Source organism: Tenrec ecaudatus, chromosome 4, assembly GCF_050624435.1.
Source record: "Tenrec ecaudatus isolate mTenEca1 chromosome 4, mTenEca1.hap1, whole genome shotgun sequence".
Taxonomy (NCBI): domain Eukaryota; kingdom Metazoa; phylum Chordata; class Mammalia; order Afrosoricida; family Tenrecidae; genus Tenrec; species Tenrec ecaudatus.
This window is the reverse complement of record NC_134533.1, coordinates 80,194,659-80,216,837: the sequence shown is the minus strand read 5'-3', so window position 1 is coordinate 80,216,837 and position 22,179 is coordinate 80,194,659. Positions and strand designations below refer to the sequence as shown.

Here is a 22,179-nt window from a genome sequence, read left to right as displayed (position 1 = left end):
ACCTAATTTGCTCCCAGTAGCATGTGGACAATAGAATATTTCACTTGAAGCCATGCCACTTTCCCCTTCTCACTGGCACCCGTACTAAAGCTGTCGATAGGCAAAGGTCAGGTGCTCTTGTGGCATAGCGGAGTCCTAGTGGTGTAGCAATTATGCATTAGGCTGCTAACTGCAAGGTTTCACAGTTTGAAACCACCAGCCTCTCTCCAAGGGAAAAAGATGGGGCTTTCTGTTTCCATAAAGAGTTACCATCTCGGAGACCCACGGGGGCAGTTCTACCTTGCCCTGTAGGGTTGATATGAGTTGCCATCTACTCGATGGCAGTGAGTTTGAGATAGGTTCTCAGGGTTTTGAAAGGCTTTCACAGAGAGAGTGCCCATACTTTCCAGAGAATGACTCTGCATCCTCAGTGTATTCAGAACCATAGTGACTATGTAGGGTTTTAAGGCTGTAAATCTTAATGGGAGCAGGTAATCTCATCTTTCTCCCTTGGACCGGCTGGTGGGTTTGAACTGCTGACTTTGTCATTAGCAGTCCAACACTTTCCTGATAGTGCCATCAAGACTCTTCTCCCAAAGGATGAAACTCTCATTATTGTCCAGTCGATAGTGTCTCACAGTGGCTGTATAGGACAGGTACAACTGCCGCCATGGGTTTCTGAGACTCAGCTCTTCACGGAGGAAAAGCCCCAGCTTTCTGTCTCGGAGAGAGGCTGGTAGTTTCAAACTGCTGACCTTGCAGTTAGTAGCTCCAGGTGTAACCGCTCTGTCACTAGGGCTTTAACCAAAGAATAACCCGACTTTCAGTGGCTTCTGCCTCATTGAATTGTTTGGTTCTTAAATGTGAGTTCTAGTGGCTGATGGAAGGCTCTCTTCCTCCACTCCTTCCTGTTCCCTGTAGAGAGCTGAAGAGAGAGCCCAGGGTCCAGACTGCTAGTTTGTGTTTTGGAGATACTTGAAGAAACAATTTGTTTCTCCTGATGGTTGGTCTTCTTTGTCTAGGCAAGGAAACCATGTTGCCGTGGGGTAGCTCTGGCTGAGGAGAAGGTGTGCTGGTGCGGTCACGTCTGCTTGTTTCCCAGCTGTGCTGCTCTCGGACGGGAAATCTAAGTGCCCCTCATCCGAGGCAACTGGCATGACAGGCAGATTCAGACAGTGGCCCCTAGACCTCTTTCTCACCACCTTCTTGTTTCTATTTTGCTTCTTCTGAAATGTTTCCTCACCCACTCAAGCTTTTTTTTTTTAACATTTTAGGAGCTGAATAGGGGGATACGTTTACCCTGTCATTCCTGTCTCTGTGATAACTGTAAGTCTTTTTGTCTCACTTTTTGCAAAGGTGTCATGATTCTTGTCCCTTGAATTACTTGGTCTGATCTTCTAGCCTCTATCATTTGCCCCCAAGCTCTCTTTCTCGCAGCAAATATTGAGCAACTACTGTGCAAGCAGTTAATGTACTATCCAGCTAATTGAAAGATTGGAGAGTTGACACTGCCCAGAGGTACCTTAGAAGAAAGACCTGGTGTTCTATTTCTGGAAAATCAGCCATTGAAAGCTCAATGGAGCACATGTCTTTTGCAACATACGTGGGGTTGCCACGAGTCAGAATTAACTGTACAGCACATGTGTCAAACACTGCAGAGACATCAGTGAAGAGACATTTCCCAGACCCCCCGGAAGCATATGTTCTAGTCGGAAAGACAAGCATTGAACAGTTGATTGATTACAGTGTGATGAAGGCCACTTACAAACGTGTTCTACGAGGTGGAATGGGAGTACAGAACTTGGGTCTCTCCCTTAGTTTGGAGGAATCCAGGAATATTCCTGTGGGGAGTGACATTTCAGCTGAGACTTAAAGAGTGAGTGGGAGTAATTTCAGTTGCAATGGGAGGTGTGTAAACAGGAGGAGAAGGATTTCAGGCCAAGGGAACTACATGTTCACAAGTACAAGGGCATGCAAGAATGAGGATTTACCGAGGCCAGCCAGTCTAGTTGACCCTTTGAGATCAAGGAAGTTAGTGGTGTCCACCTCCCTAGAAGTTGAAAAATCCATCTATAATTTACGTGTTTGATTCTTCCATATACAGTTTGTAGGTTGACTCTTGATCAGTGTGGGTTTGATCTGAGCATTAACTTATATGTGGGTTTTTCTTTTCCTCTCACTATTACGGTGAGTTCAAACGTAGGAATATTTAGTTAAAGTGCTGTGTGCTGTTAATCTCCCTGTGAGAAGTTCATCTCTCCAGGTTAGCAGGCATGGAGGGATAAGGGGTGTGTTAGACTGGGTAGACTAGAGAAGCAAATTCAGGGAGAGTTCTGTGTCTAAGAAAGAGCTTTATATCATAATGTATTAGTCCTAGCCTAGAGGAACAAATTCAGGGAGACTCATGTGTATAAGAAAGAGCTTTATATACAAGAGCAATTGAATATTGAGAAAACATCCCAGCCCGGTCCAGATCAAGTCCATAAGTCCGAGATTAGCCAATATGTCCGATATCAATCTATAAAGTCCTCTTCAGACTCATGAAACACATGCAATGTCACCGAATGCAGGACGATCACAGGCCAGTGGTGGGAAGTCTTGTGGATCCAGTAGCATTGTAAGCATCTCAGCACTGGCAGAGGTCTCTTCATGGTTCCTCCAGCTTGACACTAGCTGCATCAGTGTAAGTCCATCAGGCTCCTTGTCCATAATGTCTTGCAGGGAGTGAGCGAGTGCCTCACTTCAAGCGATCTATTTATCTCCTTAGCTTCTCCAAATGAGGTCATCAAGCTGCCACCTGATTGACAGGCTAAACTTCACTCTTTCACTCTTAATCCTCTCAAATTGACAACAGATTATGTAACTACCACAAGGGGCCAGCACTTACAAGGGGAACTACTCAAGTGGAGATGATCGGCGTCACACTTAGCATCAGTTGCCACACAATTTAAGCGTATACTCCCAACACTGAGCTCACCACAACAGCAGCAGGAGAAAAATCCCATATATAAGTGGACCCGTGCAGTCCAAATCCATGTGGTTCAAGGGTCAGCTGTATATGGGGCCCAGCAAGGGCAGGAGACCAGAATAAATAAGAATGATGCTGGAGACTAGAGTGGAGAGCTTTTTAAACCACAGGTCAATTTTTGTCTTTATCCTAAGGACAGTAGCACACTGCCATGGAGGTGGCCCTTAGCAGCTCTCTAGGACAAGTAGAAGTGCCTCTTTGTGTTTCAGAGACTATAACTCTTCTGCAGAGCAGCTGTGGTTTCAGACTGCTGGCCTTGCACGTCGTAGCCTGACTCTTCACCACTGCACCCAGAGATCCTCCTAGGGCAACTGTGTAGCTGAATCGACAATGCAAACATCATGCTGACCGCACAACATGAGGAACGTAGTCCATGCCATCGGATTATGAATGTAAAGATTGTTCAATTGACATGTTTTGTTTTTTATGTACTTGTACAGTGAAACCTATGAGAGCCGGAACTCTGCGGGACTCCCTTGTTTTTCCAGGTCTTACACGTTTCCCACCTTTGACAGGATGCAGTCTTACCACTTTCCTATTGCTTTCTAGTAGTAGACAATAGGCACCTTTCTCTGATCTAACACAAGTTGTGAATTTTGACATACCATATATACTCGAGTATAAGCCGATCTGAATATCAGCGGAGGCCCCTAATTTACCACAAAACTGCATAATATGTAAAACTGCATATTAGCCCAAACCCACTACCTTCTGGTAGCTTCTAACACTATTTAAGTTTTCTGAGGCTGTACGTCTTCACAAGAACAGATAACATCACACAGCTTTCTTCCACAGCTCAGCTGGTGGGTTTAAACTGCCTACCTTGCAGTTAGCACCCCCATATCTAACCCACAGCATTTCCTGAGTATGTACGTATATGCATACAATAATATTTAACATATAATATACAGTATGTGTGTATACATACTATTCTATACTATTACTATACTATATACTTATTGACATAGAGTCAATTTTGACTCATAGCAACCCTATAGGACAGGGTATAACTGCCCCTCTATGTTTCTAAGACTGTAACTCATTTGGGGAGTAGAAAGCCTCATCTTTCTTTAGCAGAGCATCGATTGATACAGATATATGTAACAAATAAACAAAATATCAGAATAGTTGTTAAGTGAAGAAGAAAGGGAACTAGCCAAAGTGAACGTGTGGAGACCAAGTGGCAATTCATTTTTGAAGTCGAAGTGAAAGATGATGGTGTCTTGGATCTAGGCTGGTGGTAGAGAGCTTGGAGAAAAAGATTGGAGAGACACCACATTTGAAAATTAAAGTTGGTAAGATTTGTTGATAGATTGAGTGTGGAACTAGGGAGCAGAGGGAATCAAGAATGACTTATGTAAAAAAAAAAAACAAAAATAAAAAAATTGAAAAAAAGAATGACTTACGTTTTTGACTTAGGCAAACGATGAGACCATTTATAGAAAAAGAGAACATAGGAAGGGGACTGGCGTTGATGCAACATGATGAAGTAGAAGATTCTCTAGACCATCTACACCAGGGTAGGATGCTGGACGTGTCATACTCCCTCTGAGCTTCAGATCCCTTGTTTGTAAAATGGACCTGTATTGCCTTCCCTTTTCCGCTAACGTGGGGCCAGTGGAGGCCTGCTGCAAACGGGACTTCTAAAATGGCAAATGTGTCTGGAAGGCTCTGGTCCAAGGCCATTTTTGATGGCAATACATGGGATCTCCAGAACCAGAGGGAGCACACACTCTTCTTAAAAGGTGTTTATGCCTGAGAAGAAGTGGATTTCTATTTAGGCAAGAGATGTCCTGTGTATAAAGCAAAGAAGAGCACAGCGATTCCTGGCAGCAAACCTAACAAAACCAGTGTCACCTGGGGAAAGATAACTCAAACCTATGGAAACAGTGACGTGGTTTGGGCCAAATTCCAAAGCAGCCTGTTTTCCTGAGGCCATCGGACACAGAATCCATATGATCTTGTATCCCTCAAGGATGTACACTTATTGAAAAGTAAATAAATAAAATCATGACTTTGTTTTTAAAAAGTGCTTGTAGTTTTTCTGCTAATTTATACCCACCCTCCAGCTATATAGTAAATACTATGCTAAAGATATAACACTTAGTGGCTGCTTTGGAAGAATTTGTTCAGATCAGGAAAACAAACATAAACAATTAATTATGCACATAAATAATTAATTCCATTGCTACTAGTGCACAGTCTCCGGAACATTCCTTCTTCCTGGGGTGTGGGTCCACAAAGTGATTGGGGAGCTCTGACTTGATGGCAGTGACTTTGGTTTTGGTTTGGGGCCTGTACTATGAAGGTGAGAAAGAGCTCTCTCCCCAGGTTATCTTCCCAGGCACTTAATAGAATTCCTTGCATAAATTTGGGGCCCTGTGGATGGTTCGGTGGTTACCATTGGACTGCGATCCACAAGGTGGGCAGTTCAAAAACTACCAGCTGCTCCTCTGGAGAATGACGGGGCTTTCTACAGTAGGGCAGTTCTACCCTGCCCTACGACTCCATGCCAGTGAGTGCGTGGTTTTGGTTCAAGTGAGTTAAGTTAGTCATCAAGGGTCCATTCAAAAGCAGGAAATATCAACACATTGGAAGAAGGCAATGTGAGATATCTTCAGATGACTTTTAGGGAAATTCAGAAATATTTCAGATGTGGTTTATTTTAGGGTTGAACTTCCTTTACCTAAGTCACTTTCTCAAAAATCATTGTAATTCTATAAAGTTACCTAAGTCATTACTCAGGCTTTGGAATTTTATCGAGAAGAAAATGACAACGCAAAGTGAAATGGGGTGAGAGGTGCTATTGACAATAGTTCTTTTTCTTTTTTTGTAGTTAGTTCAAGGATCGTTTGTTGGGATAGTTATTTTTCTAAAGTTAGGATATTTTAAAAGTATCTTTTCTCATTTCAACTTATAAACTAAAGGACATTAAAAAAAAGACATTTAACACCAAAAATACCATAGGAAGAATGAAATAGTATCTCATTTGATGTTGATTTGTGTCCCTCTGGTGCAGTGGTTCTCAACTATTTTCGTTGCTACTCCATACTGTAGTTTTACTACTGTTATGAATTGGGAAATCCCTGTGAAAGGGTTGTTCAACCCCCCAAAGCCAAAGGGGTCGTGACTCACAGGTTGAGAACAGCTACTCTGGTGGCTTAATGAGTGAACCCTGATTTCATAGTAGATTCTGTGTTAGGCTGTTAACCTCAAGATCAGCAGTTCAAATCCTCCAGCTGCTCCACAAGAGAAAGTTGAGGTTTTCTGCTCTTGTAAATATTTACACTCTTGGAAACTTGAACGGGCAGGTCTGTACTGTCCTAAAGGGTCACTCTGGGTCAGTAGCAATTGATCTAGATAACTAATGACACTGAGTCTCATGTCATGTGCTTCATGGCCATTGGAATATCCTCTTTGGTAAAATGTCTATTGCAGTGCTTTGCCGACTTTATAATTGGGTTGTCTTTTTGTTGTAAGTTTTCAAAGTTTTATGTGTGTGTGTTCAGCAGTTTTTCAGATATACTTATATGGTTTCTGAAGATAATTTCCCAATTAGTAGCTTGCTTTTTCATTGTCTTTGTAAAGTGTAAAAACAAAAAAAAAATCAATTTTATTGACATGTAATTCAAGAGTTCAATCATACTAAGAGTTGTACAATCAAGCCCCTTTTATTTCTTCTATCACTTGCACTTTTTTATAAGTAATCCATGGTTGAAAGTTAGGTTTGTCAGTGTTGCCCTGCTTTTAATTTAAATTGTTTTATAATTGTAGCATACATAATTAGGTCCTTAATCTATTTAGAATTTTTTCTTTTTGTATGGTATGAGGTCTGGATCCAGTTTCATTTTTCTTCACGTGGAAATTTAATCTTCCCAGCACCACTTATTGCTCATTAAATGGACTTAGTGTCTTTGTGAAAGAGCAGCTGAGGATAGATGTTTGTAAAATTTTACATATATATTATTTCTAACATATTTACTAAGCAATGCTTGCTTCATAGTCTTACTGACAAAATGAAGGAAAAGATAACAGTGTATAAGAAGACAGTCTGACATCAATATACATTCTCATTTGAAATAGTGAACTTGAATGTATTCAATCACGAGGAAAAATCAGACAAATTCAGACTGTGGGGCATAATGAAAACCAGCTGGTTTCTGATCTTCAAAAGGGTCAGTGTTAAGAAAGACAAACAAAACAAAAATTAAAGCAGACTGATGGAAACTTGTAGGAACCTTGGGAACTCACGGTGACAATTCTACCCTGTCCTTTGGGTAGCTATGTGCCAGCATTGACCCCATGGCAGTCAGGGAGAGCTAAACTCGAGCTGAATAAAGAGCTGTGCCGACCAAAGGTGACATGTGATCATTGACTTTTTAAAAATGTGAACATTTTCATGGAAAGTGCATGGTAGCTAATATGTAACAAGGGCATATTTCTTTATTGTAAAAGTGGTCCATCCATGTAAACTGGCATGTGTGCACACTGGTGTAAAGAGATCGGTTGCTATTCCTGAATGTGCTCTTAAAGAAGTTTGCCGCAGAATTAGAAGACATCAGTGACTGGTACAGATGGCAGTGCTTTTCTGGATCTTTTTAAGTATTAAACCAGCGTATGAGCTGGAATACCACTTTTGAGGCATATTGTAAATGATCATCTATGCTTTTTTCTAAGCATAATCCTATCACTGTATGAGAATGAAAACATCTACAGCTGTCACTCTATCATGGAAAGGACTTCCCGAAAACCAAACTCACTGCCACTCAGCTGATTGCAATTTAGGATTAGCGCAGAGGACGGAGTGGAGCTGCCCCCTTGCATGGCCAAGGTGGTAAATCTTTGCAGGAGCAGGAAGCTTCATCTTTCTTCCACAGAGAAGTGGGTGGATTCAAACTACCGACCCGGCCGTTAGCAGCCCAAAGTGGAATCCACAACGCCACTGTGGTCCTTGAACTGCTCCTTAATTCCACTCCATAAAGATAATCGACCGAGTTTCCTGTCACCTTTTTTTTCTATACATCTCCTAACAATATCATTACTATACACGTTCCGTAGCTTGCCATCTTTTGCTTAATCTATTGTGAGCGTTTGCGCATGTTTCCATATATTGCTCAAACTTACTCATTTTCATGGCTATTGGAAACTATTCTGCAGTGACGGTTTGTGTGTGCGCGGCCTTTTGGGGTGAGCTGGAGGAATGTTTCTCCAGGATAGACTTAGAGGGGTGGAAATGCTGGATGCAAAGGGTTGACCAGTTTCCCTTTAATTGCCTCTCATTTAAATTCGTGTGAACACTGTGGGAGAGCGCCTTTTCTGCAGACCTTGGAGGGTCTCTGGTGGCATAATGGTGACTTCGTGGGCTGCTAACTGCAGGGTCAGCAGTTTGAAACCATCAGCCGCTCCATGGGACAAAGATGAAGCTTTCTACTTCCTACCATCTTGCAAACTCACAGGGGCAGGCCTACCCTTGTCCCCTGTCCTGTAGGGTCGCTGTGAGTTGGCATCAACTGGATGGCGGTGAATTTGGTTTGGTTTGGGCGTCAGCATTCTACTGTTAGGTGCAATTTTCTTCCAGAGAGGGGAGTTGTGGAGAGTGGACAGAAAGTGAGCAAAAGCAGAATCACAAAGTTCTTGCTGGTTGGTTTGGTGGCTACAGGTTGATGGTAAAGAATAAGGAAATGCCTGGAAATAGAAACAAAGTACACGAGCTCTGCTCCCACAGTGCATAGCGTTTAAAAAGTGAACTGAGACAGTGAAGCAGCCAAGAGTTCCCCAAAAAAGTTCTGCAGAAAAGTTTTACTTTTAAGTTACCTTTAGCTTCACTAACATTTGGACCTCATCAACCTTAAGAAAAAAACAGCCTCTTCTATGGAGCTCCTTTGGGAAGGGGAATTTGAGTAGCTGACAGCTCCCACTTTTAGATTGCCGAGGTAGGTGATTAGAAGCCCTCGCGATTCATCTTTCTGGATTTTAATAGATGCCATGTGCCTTTGGCAGCTTTTTCTCATTTTTCTGTTGAGAGCAGGTGTAAGTTTAGGAGTTGCCAGTAACTTTCTTCCCAGGCAGAGTTCCCGAGGAAGAGATTGTGAGGCTCAGGAGTCAGGAGTTTATTTGCTTATTGTTCCTGGGTGGAGAAAATGGCAACTTGAGCTATGTGAAACTATAGGCAGTGTATCTTTTCAAGCTTTAGTTTCTTCATCTATAAAATAAATAGAAGGTATTGCGAGGATCAAAACTTCCACAGACAAATAAAAACCAATCAAATCAAACTCAACCATCAAGTCGATTCCAACTCAAGGACAGAGTAGAATGGTTCCTGGGGGTTTCTGACACTCAAAGTCTAGATCTTTACAGGAGCGCAAAGCCTCATCTCTCTCCCTGCCAGTCACAGGTGGATTCAAACCGAAGACCCTGAGCTAGCAGCCGACCCCATAACACCAGGGCTCCCTATGAGGGGCTTGTTAAAGTACTGCTGTCCTTGGCTGCATCAGCCCATGATAACATTCCCCTTGTGACTTGGAGGTATTTTTATAAGTCTTGTTGCTTCTTCAGTCAGTGCTGTGTGAACATAAGCTAGGTTCGAGGTCCCATGCGGGACATCCTGGTAGGGAAACAAAGATGGAGTCCTCCAGGAGCTCTCCTCTGCCTTTGATTCGAAGCGTATAGTCTCTGTCAGTGAGATCTTCAATGAAAGATATTCAACAAAGGTGTATTGAGTATGTTGTCTTATTATCTCAATTTTAGGTGGTAGGTTTTAGCTTAGTTTTTACATATAGATCAGAAAACCGTTCTTTGTAAGGACAAATGGTTTTTGTTTTTTTTCTTTTTCAATTATTTAACAACAACAACAAAATTGTCCTAGAGCCAGATTTAGACCCAGGTAGGTTTTCTGAAACCTAAACCGCACTGCTTCTCCAGCTGCTTCTAGCAAGGTTGGGGCATCTACTTTTACATAGATCTTGCTATCTACCATAAATCTAGGAATAAAGAAATGAATTTTCTACATACCTGTGAACCATGTAGCACCTACTGATGACTTACATGCTTTGTGTTTTCTACCAGTGTAATTTGAAAAATAGCAAAGCTGTTGAAAAAATTACAACTGTGAATTCACACCTCATACACCTTCATCTAAGTTCATTTGCATTCTGAGTACACACACACACACACACACACATACACACACACACGCTGTGCTTTTTTGCCGACCATTTGAAAATGGGTTGTAGACATCGCAGCATTCAATCTCTAAGTACCCGAGCCTGCATCTCCCAAGAACAAGGACAATTTCCTACACAACCTCAACACCATTACCCTGAAATAATATTTTTTTCGGAATCCCAAGTTCTAATAATTCTATAACTTTAAAAATTTTTGTTAAAAATTTTTGAGCCAGTATTTACCCAAGGTAGTTGTGTCACTTCATACTTTCTTTTAATGCAACACAATACAGCTTCCCTTTATTGTATGTGCCTTTTATGACAGTGCAAATTTTTAAGATTCCATGTCATTTGTAGTGTAGACTATATATTAGATTTGTGTCATTGTTTTCTCATTATTCAATACAGGTTAAACGTTTGTGGTAAGAATTACACACACGCACACAAACACAAAAACAGTATATTATAGTATACAACATGATGAATGTAACTGAGTTGTACTTGTAAAAATGTTGGACTGGCAAAATGTTTTGCTATATAACTGCATACCACAATAACAAAATTCTAAATAAAAAAAAATTCCCTGGAGACGATGGGTGCACCCTTTGCATCACGGGAGACACACTGTCCTTTTGTAACTCACTGGTGATGTGAGGACTGGTTCTTTGGTGGTGTGTTACTCTGGGTAGACTATAGAAACAAATTCCTACACACTCATATGTGTATAAGAAAGGTTTATATACAAGAGCAATTGAATATTGAGAAAACATCCCAGCTCGATCCAGATCAAGTCCATAAGTTTAATACTAGCCTGTATGTCCGATACCAATCTATAAGGTCCTCTTCAGACTCACGAAACACATGCAAATGATGCCTGATTCAGGAAGATCACAGGTCAGTGGGTTGGAAGTCTTCTGAATCCAGTGGCATTGTAAGCATCTCAGTGCTGGCAGGGGACTCTAAGTGGGTTCTCCACCTCCAGAGTTCTGGATGCATCAGCGTAGGTTCATGTGGCTTCTCCAGCTCCCAGGTGTAGCGCCATATATCTTGTCAGGAGAGTATCTCGAAGGGAGTGAGCAGAGAGAGAGAAGTGTCTTCTCAGGAGAAGGCCATGCCCACACAGAGGCCTCATTGGTTAGATCTTGATTGACAAGCCAGACTCCACCCCTTCACTCATAATCCTCTCAAGTCCCAAATTGACACCAGATTATGTAACTACCACAGGTGGCAGCCACCAGGTCTCTTTGTTGTAAAGCAGCTGGCTTCCCTTTGTAGTTAATAGAATTATCTGTGGATTGACACTCTGAGATTGTTTGAATATCCTGTCCCTCAACTTTCATTTAATGTATTTTTGTCAACATTAATAATGTGGGCCTAAATCAGTTGGTGGTTGTAAAAATATGATTTTCTAATTCTCTCTTCCCTTCTCTATTTACTAATAATGTTATGATAGATTAGTTTTTGCTTATTCTGTCCTTTTCCCCTTATTAGATTTATAGATTTTTCATTATTCCCAATATTTGGTAATTCATTACCAGCACTATACCTTTTTATACTTCAGCTCCAGATTTGGTCAGCCTAGCAGAGACAAACACTCACTGCCATTGCGACAGCGCTGACTCAGAGCCACCCTAGAGGACAAGGTCAAAGTACCTCTCCTGAGTTGCCGAGACTGAACTCTGTATGGGAGGCGAAAGCCCTGTCTTTTCTCCTGCGGAGTGGCTGGTGGTTAACCTGAAAAGCAAACCTATAAAGCAGGTGGGATTTTGCCCATTTTCCATGTGAGGAAATGAAAGCTCAGAAAATAAAAATAGCTTTCCAGGGTTACTGGTAGCAGCGTTGCCAGGGAAGGAGCTCCGTGGTTACGCACTGGGCTGCTCACTCAGAAGTTAGTCGCTGAACCTGCCAGCCACTGTGTGCTAGGGAGCCTGTGGGTGGGTGCACGTTGCTCGAGGTGGGAACTAGGAGTTGAAATCAACTCCAGGACAGTGGATTTGGGTTGATATTTTTTAAAAAAAGAGATGCCAGGATGTCCTGACCATACCAGATTAGTGGTTCCTGCTATTCCATACTGCCTCCAATCTGTCCATGGACACTTTTTCCCACTGAAACTGATTTAAAAAGAGCATAATCATTGCATCATTGTTGCTAATAGCAAATGATTGGAAACAGCCTTAGGTTTGCATCAGTAAAGAATGGTTGAATAATTAGGTGCGTGACACAGCTGAAAACCATGAAACTACAAACAGGAAATCAGGAATTTTTTTAATTTAAAGATTCTTTAAATCTTTATGGAAATCAGGACTTCTTTGAGTCTTTAAAAAATTATTTTTCTTTTTTTCTTTCTTTAAATCTTTATGGAAAGATTTCCGATATAGATTAAGTGAAAGAAGGTGCAGAAATGTATGTTTTGTGAAAAAGGGGGGCGGTGTGTCAGGGGTTGGGTGGGAAGGAGGAGACGGAAATATATTTGAATTGGTTCAAAAAGTCCTGGAACTATAAAAAACTATTAATAAAAGTGACTACTGGTGGAGGGTGGTAAGAATAGGTAGTGGGTGTGTGGGTGGAGTGAGATTTCTCAAGGTTCCCTTTGTAATAGCACACTCTTAAAAAAAAACAACCAAACAACCAAACCAGCTTTATTGAAATATAACTCACATACCACACAATTTACCTACTTAAATTATTCATTCAGTTGCGCTTAGCATGCACGCAGAACTGTGTTCCAATACCCAAACCAATTTTAAAACATTTCCATCACCCCCAAAAGAAACCTGTACCCCTCCCTCAGCTCACTATCTTCTCTCTTCTTCCGCAAACACTCATCTACTTTCTGTCTCTAAAGATTTGCCTAGCTTGGATATTGCATGTATGAGAATCATACAATATGTGTGGCCTTCTGTGATTGATGGCTTTCCCATAGCATGGTGCTTTCAAGGAGTATCCATGTCATCCCATGCATCAGCACACCCATTCTTCCTATATAAATATGTTCAGGTTCCTGGGACAGGTGGTTTTGTGAAAATTGGTGTTATGAGAAAATGGAGGAATATCACATTAGATCACAAATTGTCGGATGACTGCCTCATTATATAACTGCTAAATTACACTGGCATATAACTGTAAAACCACAGAGAATCATGAGCTAGCTAAGTTGACACAGAAGCTTTACCTTCACAGCCACTGTTTCTCTCGCTTCATCCTGCCACACTTACATCATTAATGCACAAAATATTTCAGGTAGTAGATTTTTCAGTCGTTATAAATGTGAACTATTGGATAACAAAATAGTTAATAAGTGAGGAATAGGTGTACTTCATTCCTTTTTATTGCCAAATAGTATATTATTGTATGTATATAAGTAAAACCATAGTTGGCATATCATTGATAAGGACTCATGGTGACTGTGTGTCTTTCAGGGTAGAACTGTGCTCCATAAGTTTTTGACTTGTTGGTTTTTTAGATTACTAGCATTTTCTGCTGAGGAACCTCTGGTTGGCCTCAAACTTCCAACCCTTTGGTTAGCTGCCAAATATGTTCACTGTTAGCACCATGCAGGGACTTCATTTTAGATGTATATATGTGTGTGTGTGGTATATATATAATATATATGTGGTATACACACATATCACATTTTATGTACCCATTCATCGGTTAATATATGTTTGAGTTGTTTCTGTTTTTGGCCATTGTGAATAATGCTACTGTGAACATTAGCATACGAATTTTGTGTGTAGACACATGTTCTCATTTATTCTGGTATATGTGGAAAAGTGGAATGTTGGATGAAGTGGTAATACTATGCTTAGCCATGTGAGAAACTGCAAAATGTTTTCCGAAGGAGTCATACCATTTATATTCCCATCAGCAATGTATGAGGAATCTCATTTCTCTCAATGATCTTCACTTTTCATCTTTTATATTATAATCATCCTTGTGGGGAGGGGACCATCTTCCCCACAACCGAATGGGCCCAAGGGGCAGTTGTGTAATTGAGGGGTAAATGAAAGAGACCTCAGACAAAGCATGCAAGGGCTCACCTCTCCATGATGACCGGAACCAGGATGAGAGCCTGCTTTATTGACTCACAGACTTATAGAATCTCGGACAAGCAAGCCACAGTAAGTACACACCTAACAGGAAGGGGTTGTGCAAGAGGCATACATGTAACATGAGGGGGACGAGCTAGGGTGTGCATGCAATAGAAAGGGGTGGTACTGGAGGCACATACGTGACAAGATCGGAGGGTTCTAGAGTCAAGATGGCAGCCTAACCTTGGTCATCCCTGAGGTGGCTTGACCTTAGGTGTCTGAGCTCTTTTCCAGGGAAACAATCCTTTATCCTTTTCAGAAGGGAGTGGGTCCTGCTTAGGGAGGGACAGACAAAAGGTCTGATTGCCTTTGATGGCAGACAACCTTTCAACAGTTGCACCACCCACCTAGGGCTAGGGGGCTTGTGTCTAAGTATGCTCAGTTTGGATCCTTCCAAATGTCACTCCATCCCTTTTGTTGTGGCCTTATGCAGGCATTGGGGAGACAACTCATTAGCCCCTATTCTGGCTACCTAACACTCGGACCTCTGGTTCTTGGGATATGAACCAGCCCTGCTGTTCTGACTTGCCAATTTTGACTTTGCATCAACTGACATTTCCTTTCCGGTTATCTGTTTCGTTGCCCAGAAGGTTGGAGATTTCAATGTAAAGTGTTGGTTTCAGGATTTCATACTTGTTAGAAGCAGTTTTAGAGACAGAATCATTGGGACTATTTTAGTTCTTAAGATCAGAGCTATCATAAGCAATTCTGTAGCCATGATAGAGCCCTAGTGGCTGCGTGGTTGAAGTGCTTGGCTGTTAACCAAAAAGCAGTTTGAATGTACCAGCTCTTCTTTGGGAAAGGTGTCACAAAGTCTGCTTCCATGAAGACTTATAGTTTGGCGGGGACCTAGGGGGGAACTTATACTCTGTCGCGTAGGATCTGTATGGGCCAGAATGGACTCAAAGGCAGAGGGCCTGGTTTTATGGCCATGGTGTTCTCACATTGGAATTCCAAGTAATGCCAGTAGGGCGCATTCGACAGCAGAGAATACCGCCAACAAAGAGACAAAAACTGAAAGCAGTGTATGGCCCTGAATTGGATCTTGGGCCAGAGAAGGAATTTTTCCTTTTGCTATAATGGACATCATTTTAGTCATTTGGGAAATTTTGAGGCAGAGTTGAGATTGGATAATAGTATCACATCAATAGTACTATCCTGACTTTGGTTAGAAATACTGAATATTTAGACATAAAGTGGTATCGATGCACAATGAATGATAAAGAAACTGTGGTAAAATAATAACATTTGGGAAGTCTGGGTGGAGGGTGTATATGAATTCTTAGTAATATTCTTGCAGCTCTTATGTAAGTTTGAAGTTAACTCACAGTGAAAGGTAAAAAGGCCATCTAGCTCAGAAGCAACAAAGCCCACATGGAAGAACACACCAGCCTGTGTGATCTCGAGGTTCCAAAGGGATCAATTGTCAGGCATCAAAGAACAATAAATCATACCATTGGGTGCACACCTCCATGATACAATCACTGAGGACAAACGGGTGCATGAGCAAATGTGGTGAAGAAAGCTGATGGTGCCTAGCTATCAAAAGAGATAGCATCTGGGATCTTAAAGGCTTGAAGATAAACAAGCGTCATCTAGCTCAGAAGCAACTAAACCCACATGGAAGAAGCACACCAGCCTGTGCGATCACGAGGTGTTGAAGGGATCAGGTATAAGGCATCATCAGAACAAAAAAAATCTTACCATAGTGAATGAAGGGTGAAGACCCAAAGCCCATTTGTCGGCCACTGAAGATCCCCTTGCAGAGGGATCTAGGAGAGGAGATGAGTCAGTCAGGGTGCGATATAGCACTGATGAAGAATACAGCTTTCATGTAGTTCCTAAATGCTTTCCCCATGCCCCTATCACGATCTGATTCTACCTTGCAAGTCTGGATAGAGCAGAGGATGTACACTGGTCCAGATAGGAGCTGGAGGCACAGGGAATCCAGGGTGGATGATACCTTCAGTACCAGGGGTGTGAGTGGCGATACTGGGAGGGTAGAGGGTGAATGGGTTGGAAAGGGGGAACCGATTACAAGGATCTACATGTGACCTCCTCCCTGGGGGATGGACAACAGAAAAGGGGGTGAAGGGAGATGCCGGATAGGGCAAGATATGACAAAATAATAATTTATAAATTATCAAGGGCTCCTGAGGGAGGGGGGACCGGGGAGGGAGGGGAAAAAAAGAGGACCTGATGCCAAGGGCTTAAGTGGAGAGCAAATGCTTTGAAAATGATAAGGGCAATGAATGTACAGATGTACTTTACGTAATTGATGTATGTATGGATTGTGATAAGAGTTGTATGAGCCCCTAATAAAACGTTTAAAAAAAAAGAAAGAGTTATGGAAGATGCCAATACTTATAGGATATAGTTTTTATGAGGATTAAATGAAGCTGTGTGTGTGTGTGATAAAGATCAATAACTTAGTATGATGAATGTCATGTTGCTGGCCTTGATGTTTATGTGAGAATCCTAGGTGGGGGAAGGCAGACAGTGGGCTTTTTGCCATTATTTGGGATCTAAATTAAAATTGACATGCGACATATGGTGACCATATTGTTCTAAAACAAGTTTGGGATATGTAGTCTGAAATGAGGAATTTCCCTCTTTATTTATAAATTCATCTAATTGCAAAGTCTTGCAGAGGCATAAACATCAAGTCAGTTAATTATCCACTTGCCAAATCATGGCTGCCACAGTGTGAGTTACATGAAGGCAGGTTATCCTAACAGAGCTAGGAGTTACGGTTACTTTTCCTTTAGCCATATTTGGGCCAGTACTAGAGTTTTATTTTTTTAGTACTAGAGTTTGGGCTTCTGCTTACGTGCTCTTTTTCTTCCTTTCCGTCTCCCCAACCCACACATCTGAGTCTCCAGTTTATTGTCAGAGAGCCTTTTTAATTAGCCATGCCAAATGTTAATTGTTTTGATAGGAAAACAATTAAAAATTAAACAAACAAAAAACACCAAAAGAAACTTTAACGGGTCCTTCAAGTGGGTACATTCTTGGCTCTACTTTCTAAGAGCCAAGAATATTCTGGCCTGGAAGATTCAGGCAGCAACCTCCAAAAGAGTTCATGTCTTATAGGAACTCGGGGTGAGGAGCTAAATTTCACTTTGAGACAAGACTGAAATACTGGTTCTGAAATTGTAATGAAAGATTTCTTTCTTCTTCTTCTTTTTTTTTTTTTTTTGGCTAAAAGCCTCAAACACGAATGATTAAACTAAAAAGAGAGTTCTCTTAGGAACTGAAAACAAGCAAAGAAACCTAAAAGCACCCCCAAGTAATCCTCATTTATGAGATTTGGATAGGCTACATCGCGGTGTGAACAGATCTCTAGCAAGGCATGTACCTCAGTCCCTGTGATGTGGCCAAATGTCTGTCTTCTGCAGCTGCAACTCCATGGTGTGAGATTGCAAAGCCGGCGACCCCAGCCGAGATCCATTGTTTTTTGCTGCAGGACAGTTCTCTTTAGAAGTTGTCAACCAGAAGTTGTTTAGCCTGGAATTTCTGCCCACTCTCTCTGTGTAAAGTTATCATGGGCAGGAAGCTAAAGGACATGTTTGTCTGTGCATCAGTTGCTTGTATTGTACAACTTTATAATGACTCTATTGGTAAACATCTTTTGATTGCACACATGATGGGCCGTCAGTGAGCTGTTTTTCATGTTCTATCATGTAATTGTTGCAACAGCAAAAAAATCCAACTCATGAGGAAACTGAAACGCGGCAGCTTGAGTAACATGTCTCAATCATATGACTAATAAGGCCCCAGGCCCAGAAGTCAGAACCATCTCACTGCAGAGCCTGAGCTTTTCAGCTGTGTCAGCCTGCCACTTTATGATTTCGTGTGGAGCATGGTTACACTCTAACTGTATCTTTGGAACTTAGTCCGGTCTTATTTATTTGCTAGGTATTTATTGATGTCTGTCATGTGTCACATGCCAGAAGAACTATAGAGATGACTGCGACCTCGACTTGGTCATTAAGTAGAAAGGTAGGAAGGGTAATCCAGCTGAAGGTGACAGTGAGCAGAGTTATACAGACTACTTGGTGTGGCTTTAAATTCCAATCCTAGTAAAGAACACTGCTCTCAGTGCCTGCTTCTGTAATTATAGGTGATCCCAGTCACCTTTCATGTGGGTCGAGAATAAAATGCCGAGTCTAAACCAGGTTCATGGGTCTGTGGTATGTGGGGCAGGGACTCATTCGTGATTCATTCAGTAAACATTTGTTTAGCACATGGTGCTGGATGCTATGCGGAACACTTTATGTATGTTGGCAGGTTTCATATCCCCAACAACTCTGGAGTTATTAATAGCCTCAATGAACAGATACAGAAAAGTCACCTGACTGTTAAGTGAAGCAAGACTTCACCTGCACATACCATGCTGTGTCCACTAAGGTACTCTGACTGCCACCGAATGTCTAAGATGTCATGTAACTTACTACCTTGTCATCTTCCCAACGTGATTGAAGGTGCTGTAGGAGCTCTGGTGGCATATGTGGGGGCTTAGAGTTGGGCTGTTAGCTACAAGATCAGCAGTTAGGACCCATTAGCGGTTCCCCTGGAGCAGGAGGAGGCTTTCTGCTGCCATGAAGCTTTTCAGCTTCAGCAACCCAAGGGGCAGTGGTACTCTGTGCATTGTGTCACTGTAAGTCAAGGTCAACTCAATGGCAGCGAATGAGCTGAATCATCTTACATCTCTGAGGTTCAGCTTCCTTTATGTGAAATGAAGACCTTGAATAAGACTAGAGTATTTTGAAAGTTTTTCCCAAATCTAAAAGCTGTCTTCATTCATTCATTCATTAATTCATTCATCAAACATTAATTTTGTGTCTATTATACTCTAGGCACTGTGCTGTGTGGGTACTGGCAATTGAACCTGGGAGAACACTGCTGTTTTTTTGCCTGGAGGAATATTGTAGGTTAGTCAGAAAAGGAAACATAAAAAAATTCAATAATGGTAGAGCAGGGTCACAAAACTCTGGGAGTGGTGTGTACAGGGATTTTTTTTGTGTGTGTGTGTGTACAGGGATCTTGAAGCATAGGGAAGTGAGGTGGATGTGAACTAGTCTTGGATAAGAAGATGTCAAGAGGAAATGACCCTAAAGACAAGGAAAATAATGAAGAAGAACAAAAGAACCTTATCCTTCCTATTGTTCCTAGGGTCACACATCTACCACATATTTATTAAATTTAGTAAAGTTATCGGGTTCCTATGACTCAGAATTGACTTGATGCAGTCAGTTTGGTTTTGGGTTATTTTATAACTCCTTATAATTTTTAAAAATAATTTTATTGGGGGCTCATACAATTCTTATCACAATCCATACATACATCCATTGTGTCAAGAACATATGTACATTTGTTGCCATCATCATGCTCAAAACATGTGCCTTCTACTTGAGCCCTTAATATCTGCTGCTCATTTTCTCCCTCCATCCCCACTCCCCCCTACCTCATGAATCCTTCATCATTCATAAATTATTATTATTTGTCATATGTTACACTGTCCGACATCTCCCCCGCCTTCTTCTCTGCTGTCTGACCCCCAGGGATGAGGCTATGTGTAGATTTCTGTAATCAGTTCCCCCTTTCTACCCCACATTCCCTCCACCCTCTAGGCACCGCCACACTCACCACTTGTCCTGAGGGGTTTATCTGTCCTGGATTCCCTGTGTTTCCAGTTCCTATCTGTACCTATGTACATCCTCTGGTCTAGCCAGATTTGTAAGGTAGAGTTGGGATCATGATAGTGGGAGGGGAGGGGGGAGGATGCATTTAAGAACTAGCGGAAAATTATATGTTTCATAACTCCTTATAATTTTAAGGCTTGTGAAAATTTAGTCAAATTCAACAATTAATCACAATTATATGCCAAACATCTGTAAGGTTTGAGTTCTCTTTCAGACAGGAGAAAGATTTTAAAGTTAATGAGAAGCCAGGTGATATTTTTTTTTTTTACAGGAGGGAGGGGGAAGGGCTTTGGGAAGCGTGCTGTCAAGTAAAGAGGCCTCAGAGCCCAGTTACTTGGATATTTACAACTAAAGTTATAGATACTTATATTTCACAGAGGCCAGTGAAATGTCCAAGATATTAGATAAGGTCAGCGAGTCTATCAATTTATATTAAGGAGTGATGAAAGAATTGAGGTGGGGATGGAGGGGGAGGAGTTAGGAATTAGAATTTGTTGAGCACCTTCTATGCATCAGGCCTTATCTTACGTCCTTTATATTCATAGGCTTATTTTGTGCCTTCCACCTTCCTATAAGACAAGTGTTTGTAGAGATATGGACACTGACTCTTAAGGGTTTTTGAAAGTTCGTAAGAGACTGAGCTGTGGTTCAAGCCAAGGCATGTGAGGATAAACAACAAAAAAATCGGTCCATTTTATGACGCGATCCTCTTCAGGATCCTAGACTTTCTCCTTCTAAAGAACTGCATTTTGTCCCAGGCCCTCCCTTTCGTTCTTGGAGTTCTGGGAAGTAAAGATAGGCAAATGACCTGACCTCCAGAAGGACAGTTTGTCTAATTTCCCCTATGTTCCCTTGGAGGTCGGAGACGACCCACTACCAGGGGAACGGCTCTCACGGAAACCCAGTACACTTTTGTTCTTTCATAACCTTCCTCAAGTGCATGAGTGTTTGAGCTTGGTGGCACATTTCTTAAGGGTGGCTCATAACAATCTCTGAGAAGATGCTGCTTGGAACTGCTAAGTCTATTTGGGTGATTCTCACTCTTTTCGCCCCCAACAAGGCTAACTCCCAATGAATTGGCCCCAGACTTTCTTTTTGGAGCCCGGAGAGACCTCGCACTTGGTGCTGCGCAGCCTTGAAGCTCAGTTTCTTCCACGTGGACATGGCAGCACTCCGGATCCCCGGCCTTGGGCTCCTTCACTCGCAAGGCCTGCCGGTACACTGGATGGAACGTAGAAAACCAACCTCCCAAGGGACTTGATGAGTTATGGCAGTGGAGAAAAATCTCCTTCAGCTTGGTCTCTTTTTCTGCCCTGTTGTCCATTGTTTGGGTGGCAGTGAAATGGGAACTAGGAGACCTGGGATGAGGAATTTGGAGCTCCAGCCTAGGCTCTCACACATACTGTCTGACCAGGAATGATGATAGTATTAGCTGCATACTGTGGTTGTCAGGGTCACCTAATTTAACATATAATGTGAACACACTTTATAAAAACATAGAATGTATGACAGACGTTAGTGTTTATCGTTATAGATCAAACTTGGCTCCCTGAGAGAGATTTCTGGAAAATGAGCAGGATGCGTCCTCTGTCGTCCCTGACCTCGGGTTACTGGCAAGCCTGACTGACCCCAGGGACATACGTGGCAGTCTCCTGCTTCTTGCTGTACTCGGCTCATCTAGTCTTGTAAATCCTTCCAGAAGCTTTGGTGATTCTTGAATATTCACTTTTGGAAATCTCCGGTCAAGGTTATATATTTATATCCAGAAGTATTTTCCCCAGAGCAGTTACTGCATATTCTAGAATATAAGCCGACCTAAGTATAAGCCGAGGCACCTAATTATTACCTGGGAAACCAGAAAAACTGAATGACTTGTGTATAAGCCTAGGGTGGGAAATGCAGGATGTGAATTAACACAGAGACCAGAGGGGAGAGACGGAGCGCAGCCACAGACACATCCTTACCAGTTCACGAATCTAAGGGTGCTTCTGTGAATTGGAGCCATGCACGTTATAGGACGGCTCCGATCGGTTAGATGTGAGTAAACAAACATTCAAAGCCCCACGGAGGAACAGGAGAGGAACGGCAATCACCCGCGAGATGTTACACCTTGCTGGGGTACCACTGACCCGTGTATAAGCCGAACCCCAGTTTTTCAGCACATTTTTTGTGCTGTAAAACTCGGCTTATACACAAGTATATACGGTACTTAA

At 42.0% G+C, this 22,179-nt stretch overlaps 1 protein-coding gene across 2 annotated transcripts in view; it reads left to right on the top strand.

Moving 5' to 3' along the window:
* The window catches only part of RAB30 (RAB30, member RAS oncogene family), a 98,964-nt gene that overhangs the window by 2,147 nt on the left and 74,638 nt on the right, over nt 1-22,179 (top strand). Inside the window, exon 2 of one of the 2 annotated variants that reach the window (XM_075546368.1) lies at nt 1,254-1,305. The exons of the other annotated variant lie outside the window; for it this stretch is intronic. The gene's annotated coding sequence lies outside the window, so the exon portion shown is untranslated. The remainder of the gene's footprint in view (nt 1-1,253; nt 1,306-22,179) is intronic. 2 annotated transcript variants of the gene reach the window in all.